Genomic DNA, 6,365 nt, shown 5'->3' with positions numbered 1-6,365 from the left:
GCCAACTTCAAAGTGTCCAAGACAGGAAGGCCATGCGCCCTAGGCCGACCGCAGCCACGGGTCGCGGGGTCATCGTCCGGCACTCAATTGAGGTGCCATCACTTGAATTATGCTTTGTTAATGCATAGTTTATCTGGCAGATCTGTCGAATGGCTGATTATACTTTTTGCTATATGGTAAGCATGTTTAAACCTACCTGATCTTGTGATGTACTATACTTACATACTGGCGGTTTGGCTGTTCCTTAGTGAATCTATTAGGGAAAACTGTAATACCCGTGTGATTTGGCACTTTACTTGGCGTCCTATGGGTATGGGGATAGGTGATGTTTATCATTTTCTAATGATTTCATACTTTGGTAGTCTTTTTGGGGAGGGGAGTGATTATTATTTATTTTTTACCGCTGTTTCCATCTTCTGTGGCACTCTCAATGAGCCTTGGGACCGCATGATCTTATTTAGTAATGGAGCCTAGTATTCCTAGTTTGCACTTCCTGGCACTCCTTTTAGTTTAATAAGTCCACATTTGTATGGCCATTGGATTGTATAGATTGTGAGACATTTGGATGAAGTATTATTTCTATTTTGTTTGGAATATAATCTCTATATATTGACAAATCTTTTCTTTTATGTAGCACTATCACAAATCACTTTTTTAGCACTTATTATCACTGACTTAACCACAACGCCTCTCTTACTCATTGCCAGAAAATTCGTTTGCGTGTGTGTGTGAACACAAACACTAACATGTACACAAAGCTGAAATCAGCCATGCTAAAAATTTAAGTTAGATCTTAACGTTTCAAACTTGTTAAGAGTTCCTCATCAGATGGATAAATAAGTAAGATCTTCTAAGGCCTAATGACCAGCACTCAAGCTGAAATTAATGACTGTCTTTACTTAACATAGCTTCAAACATTTTTCTTCCATAAGAATTCACCAACTTATTAATTAATTTAGTGTCTTTCCAGTCTTTCCTTCATCATGGAAATGAATGAAACTCAGATTTGAGTCTCTGGCGAAATAAAGAGAATCTAACTGGCAGTGTTTTGCACAGCTGATGATGCTCAGGGAAGGTGCAGACGTCCCAGCCACCAAGCAAGTAAGGCAGGCTGTGGGTCACATTGGCGACCACTGGGACTCGGACTGGGAACTAACCTGGTGTGAGGCTTGTAGGGGGTCAAGCCCATGGGAACCCCACAGGCTGACTATGGGACCTGCAGCCAGCCAGCCCTCTCTATATAAGGCAATGTCAACGTGAGTGGCAGAGGTGATGTCTTCCAAGGGTGCCGACCTGAGCCTTAACCACAGGCGGCTGTCAGGGTGAGGGCTTGGGATGTCTGCCCTTTGCAACAGGATGGTCAGTGGCCACTGCTGTCGAGGGAACTGGAGTGGCTGAGAGTGAAGATGGCTGCTCTCCCGGAGGTGAAAAGACCTTGTAGTGGCAAGATAAGTGTGGGTGGCTTCAGCTATTACTAATTGGGCTGCAGCAATGATCACCATCTCCAGGGAGTACCTGCTGCCACCTCCAGTAGACTTCAGCCCTCGGTAGTAGAGGTTACTTCGGTCGATGAACATATAATGGCATTGAGACTGAAGCTTCATGTCTCTTATGGCTGTGTCCTCTCCTACTGAGGTTTGTTGACTTGACAGGTGTTTTATGCCAAACTTGTATCTGTGACAGATAGTCCTTGGCAAGATATCTGCACTGTTCTGGCGACTTCAGTGCATTGTCTGCTAGTCCTAATGGCTTGAGAGCTGATGCCGGCAGCGAGAATAGCTCCTTCTCCAGGACTTTGCAAGGTGCCAGAAATTGAGGATTTCTGGTTCTTGGTACCTGCACTCTGATGCACACCGTTGGACATGGCACAACAATGCATGTGTAAGGTGGTCTTGGATGCTGCATCTCGTCCTCTCCGCTCTCCCGCTCTGGCTGGTCACTGGCTGTCCCTTTTCTCATTTTTTTTCTAGTTTTTATTTGTTTTTGTTTTATTTTAGGTTTCCCATTTTATCTGGTTTTCTGTAATTGTTTTATTTATAATCTTATACCGAGGCATTCTTATGTACTTATTTTTATTAGCTTTTATCCATTTTAGTATTTTAAACATTCTGCAAACTTCTAGGGTCTTGGTTATACTTCATTTTTATTTTGAGTTTTATACATTTCGTTTATTTTTTCTTTTATTAAGCACATTGCTCTTATTTTTCTATAATTTTCATTTTTATGCTTTTCATATTACTTTACCCATATTTATTTGTATGTTTTAAGTATATTTGCTCAATGGAAATAGATTTTTAAAATGTTTGCCTCTGACGTCACCGAGGCAATGTAAACAATATTTTTCGAACAATAAAGAGTTGGCCAAGACAGTCAGAGGGTGTTTTACGTTCAGTCCCCAGTGATAAAAACCGGCATTGTCGCCATATTCCAAGCGAACAACGAGAGGCGATCACAAAAGATAATAAGTTAAGTACTGATGAACCTGACATTCTTAGCTTAGGAGCTGGACGTGATCATAAGAACTTTCTTATTGAATAATTTTAACATCTTGGTTTTAATAATGAATTTGGCTGGTATTCTTTCCCTTTTTACTTGTAACTTTTAATTTTTCATAGTAGGAAGTCTGAGTGATTTTAGTCTTATTCTTGTCTTAGCTTCACCAGACCCGGGTTTTATGCTGCCGTATTTAAGTTTTAGGTTTGGGGATTTCCTTTTTAAGCCTTCAGCTGTGACGCCAGACTTGCTGGTTCGTCTTTGCTTTAGTAGAAAGGCCTTCAGCCAGACTCTCCACTTGGGAGGTCCTCTCCTTTAGTTTTTCGTATGTGGCAGTTTTGGCTATTTTACATGCATTCAGCATGCTCTTTTACATTTTATATCTTTATTTTTTTTTATTATTGGCCAATTTTAGTATTTTATTCTATAGTTAGGCTAATCATCAGAAAAAGATTGTCACGCTGAAACAAACACATATAAATGATTTGAATTCCTACCCATGCTACCACATAAGCGAATTTTAATTGACAGGTTAACCAGGTCCTTTGCGCCTGTATCCCTCGCCAGCATCAAGGGAAGGCAAGAGTTCTGCAAACGACTTGATGAACAGGGACGGGACCCCTGGTTTAACGGAGATTACACTACAACTGCGTTTTTAGAATTCCTCCCCTGCTCTGGGTCGAAGCGAACAGCGGAGACCTGGAAGATGAAAGCAAGCCTGGGTCCTGACAAGCACAAAGGAGCAGACACAGGTCTGATAGGTGATCATAAGAGAACAGTAATATTAAATAAAAATCCCATCACCATAAGAGATAAATAAAACGACAGCATCTGTAAGCATCTGGGCAGTCTTGTCACTCCAAGGGCAAGAAATCGTGCAGTGGCACCAAGAGATGAACAGCAATCTCCACTGCAGCCAAGAGCTCACTGACTGTAGGGTCCCTAAAGCAAGCTAACAGCAACACAGGAACTAGTGTGGCACACAGCCAAGAACGCACTGGATTCAAGCTCCCTAGCACACGCTAACAGCTGTCCTTGGCCGGCATGGCACAAAACTTAAGTGTACCGATCCAAGGGCCCTAGCACATAGCCAACAGTGATCCTTCATCCAGCTTGGTACATAGCCTGAACATACTGGTCTGTGATACATTAAGCTAACAGCAATCCCTGGTTGGCATGGTACAAAGCCTGGTCGTACCAATCCAAGGACCCTGGCACACAGCTAACAGTAATCCTTGATCCAACATGGCACAAAGACCAATGTCCCTACATGTCTTCAGTTTCACTGGTTGTAGCTGGCTCACAGGTTATAAATTCACGGACACATGTTGTGAGGATGGCCACCCAAGGGTCATCAGATGGGGATGGCACATCTTCCTCTTCCTCTGGAACAACATTGTCGTTTGGGTATGACAACTCTTGTGGCAGGTCATAAGGACGTAAATGATTGAGGTGAGCCCGCACAACCTTACCGGAGTCCAGATGCTGTACCTTGAATGGGACTATGGCGACATGCCGGTTTTTATCACGGGATTGAACATAAAACACCCTCTGACTGTCTTGGCCAACTCTTTATTGTTCGAAATCTCGCAGACATTGCCTCGGTGACGTCAGAGGCAAATATTTTTAAAAACTATTTCCACTGAACAAATATACTTAAAACATACAAATAAAAATGGGTAAAAGTAATATGAAAAGCATAGAAATTAAAATTATAGAAAAGGAAGAGCAATGTGCTTAAAAGAAAAAAATAAATGAAATGTAAAAAACGTTTCCCCATAAACTCAAAATAAAAATGAAGTAAAACCGAGACCCTAGAAGTTTACAGAATGTTTAAAATACTAAAAAGGATAAAAGCCAATAAAATTAGTTCATAAGAATGCCTCGGTATTAAATTATAAACAAAACAACTACAGAAAACCAGATAAAAAGGGGAAAACTAAAGCAAAACAATAAAAACGAGAAATTAAAAATAATAATAAAACAAAACGAGAAAAGGGACAGCCAGCGATCAGTCCTCCAGCATGGGCAGCCAGAGTGGGAGAGCGGAGAGGACGAGATGCAGCATCCAAGACCACCTTACACATGTAATGCGGCCAAGGAGATCAACCACTCCAGAACTGTAGGGTATACTGGAGTGCTGAGTTCTATTGACATAGACTGGTTGTGACTACCCTCTGAGTCCACTTCAAAACTCACCATCAGTCCACCGATTACCCAGGGTGTTTCATTGTGTACAGGTTGAGGGAAGGTGAGTGTCATCGAGGATTAGCTGAGGCTATCTCAGCAAACCTGATGGACCCTGTACTACCCTAGCACACCTTCAAGTGTGAAACGCTCGATGCATCTCAGGAATTGCCCAGTAGCAAGACAGAATTTCATCTCACAGGTGATACCGTAAGCCACAGATGCTTGTTGCATGGTTCGATTAACAAAGGATCATAAATTACATTGTTCCCTAGTGCACAGGACCTGGTCACTGTTGAGAAGGGACAAGTAAGATTTTAAAAGGAATCTTGTAGAGAAGTCAAAGGCTATTTTCCTGAGAAAGCTAAACTCCAAGTCCACTCAGTAAGTGGCCAAATCATCTCAGACCGTTTTGAGATGCGGGATACTGGGCTAAGTATTTTGACCCACAAACAGTTAAATGGATGCGGGTGGCATCAAGATTCCTGTGTGATACCCATCCATCCGTGAGGATCCCTAAATGAAGTTATATCTCCAAGCTGAGGTGTGGTAAAGCAGAAGGTATCTGCTGATACCCTTTACATGCTTTTTTTTTTAGACCACTTAAACATAACACGGCCATTTTAATTACCAAAGCTGATGAAGGTAATTTCGTTATCCTTGATAAGTCTAATTATATAGGCAAAGGTCATTCCTTCTTTCGAGAACTCAAGGTATCATAAAGTGAGGTCAAACCATTACCCCACTCTTATGGAGTGATTTTGCAATAACTTCAGACATATTATTCGGGGTTTGAGCATTTAACAAATGCTCAGACCCCGAATTAATCGGTAAATCCCTTTGTTCCGTATTTTCATGGCCTTCCTGAAACTCACAAACATTTAAGATCCATCGTTTTCTCTTGTAGCTCTTTTACCCTTCCATTAGAGATGCGGCTAGCTGGTGTTTTACTAATGTCCCAGTTGATGATGTGCTAGATTTTTTGGAATGACAACTTTCTCCATCTCAGAAAGTGGCAAGTGAATCATTCGAATTTCGATTCGACTGACCATCCTCGACCGTATTATCAATTTAAATTGGAATTTGAAGATTCAAGTAAATTGCCTCTTCTCGACGTTCTTTCACACAATGTAAATGGCCCGCTTAAATTTTCGGTTTACTGTAAACTAACTAAATCGGTAGTCTCATCAATGTATCTTAGTGCAAATAAGATTTGACAGTAAATTCATCGAACGGAAGCTCAAAATCAGATTTCGTCGTTTTTTCTTAAATCAGGCCATTCTGCGAAACAAATCTTGTAATAGGCAACAGGACAATGACAGTAATTTATTAGTCGTTCCATACAACTTGTCCATTGATGAAAATCGTCATACATTTAAAGGAGCAGAAACTGACATTGTTTTTACATACCCGAATGTATTACATAATTATTTGGTGAAGCACATTGCGACGACTACCTTAGTTCTTGATACTCCTCACGTATTTATACTATCCCATGCAAGGAATGCCCCAAGCTTTATATAGGCGAAACCGGCCGAGCCTTGAAAATGAAAAAAAAAAAAAAATGAACATAAAGGGCATCAACCTGGCGAGTGGGGGGGGGGGGGAGGAAGAGGGTGATTTGGAGTTAGCTAGCTTATGGGATACATACAGGAGAAAAGTACCAAACGACTGTGAGAACCCAA

The 6,365-nt window shown here is 41.3% G+C and overlaps 1 protein-coding gene across 1 annotated transcript in view; it reads left to right on the top strand.

The window, feature by feature from the left end:
• Positions 1–6,365, top strand: part of LOC119572224 (growth hormone secretagogue receptor type 1-like) — a 71,572-nt gene that overhangs the window by 7,973 nt on the left and 57,234 nt on the right. The gene's annotated exons all lie outside the window — the stretch shown is intronic.

This window comes from Penaeus monodon, chromosome 1 (genome assembly GCF_015228065.2).
Source record: "Penaeus monodon isolate SGIC_2016 chromosome 1, NSTDA_Pmon_1, whole genome shotgun sequence".
NCBI classification, from domain to species: Eukaryota; Metazoa; Arthropoda; class Malacostraca; order Decapoda; family Penaeidae; genus Penaeus; species Penaeus monodon.
This window is presented reverse-complemented; position numbering and strand designations above follow the sequence as displayed.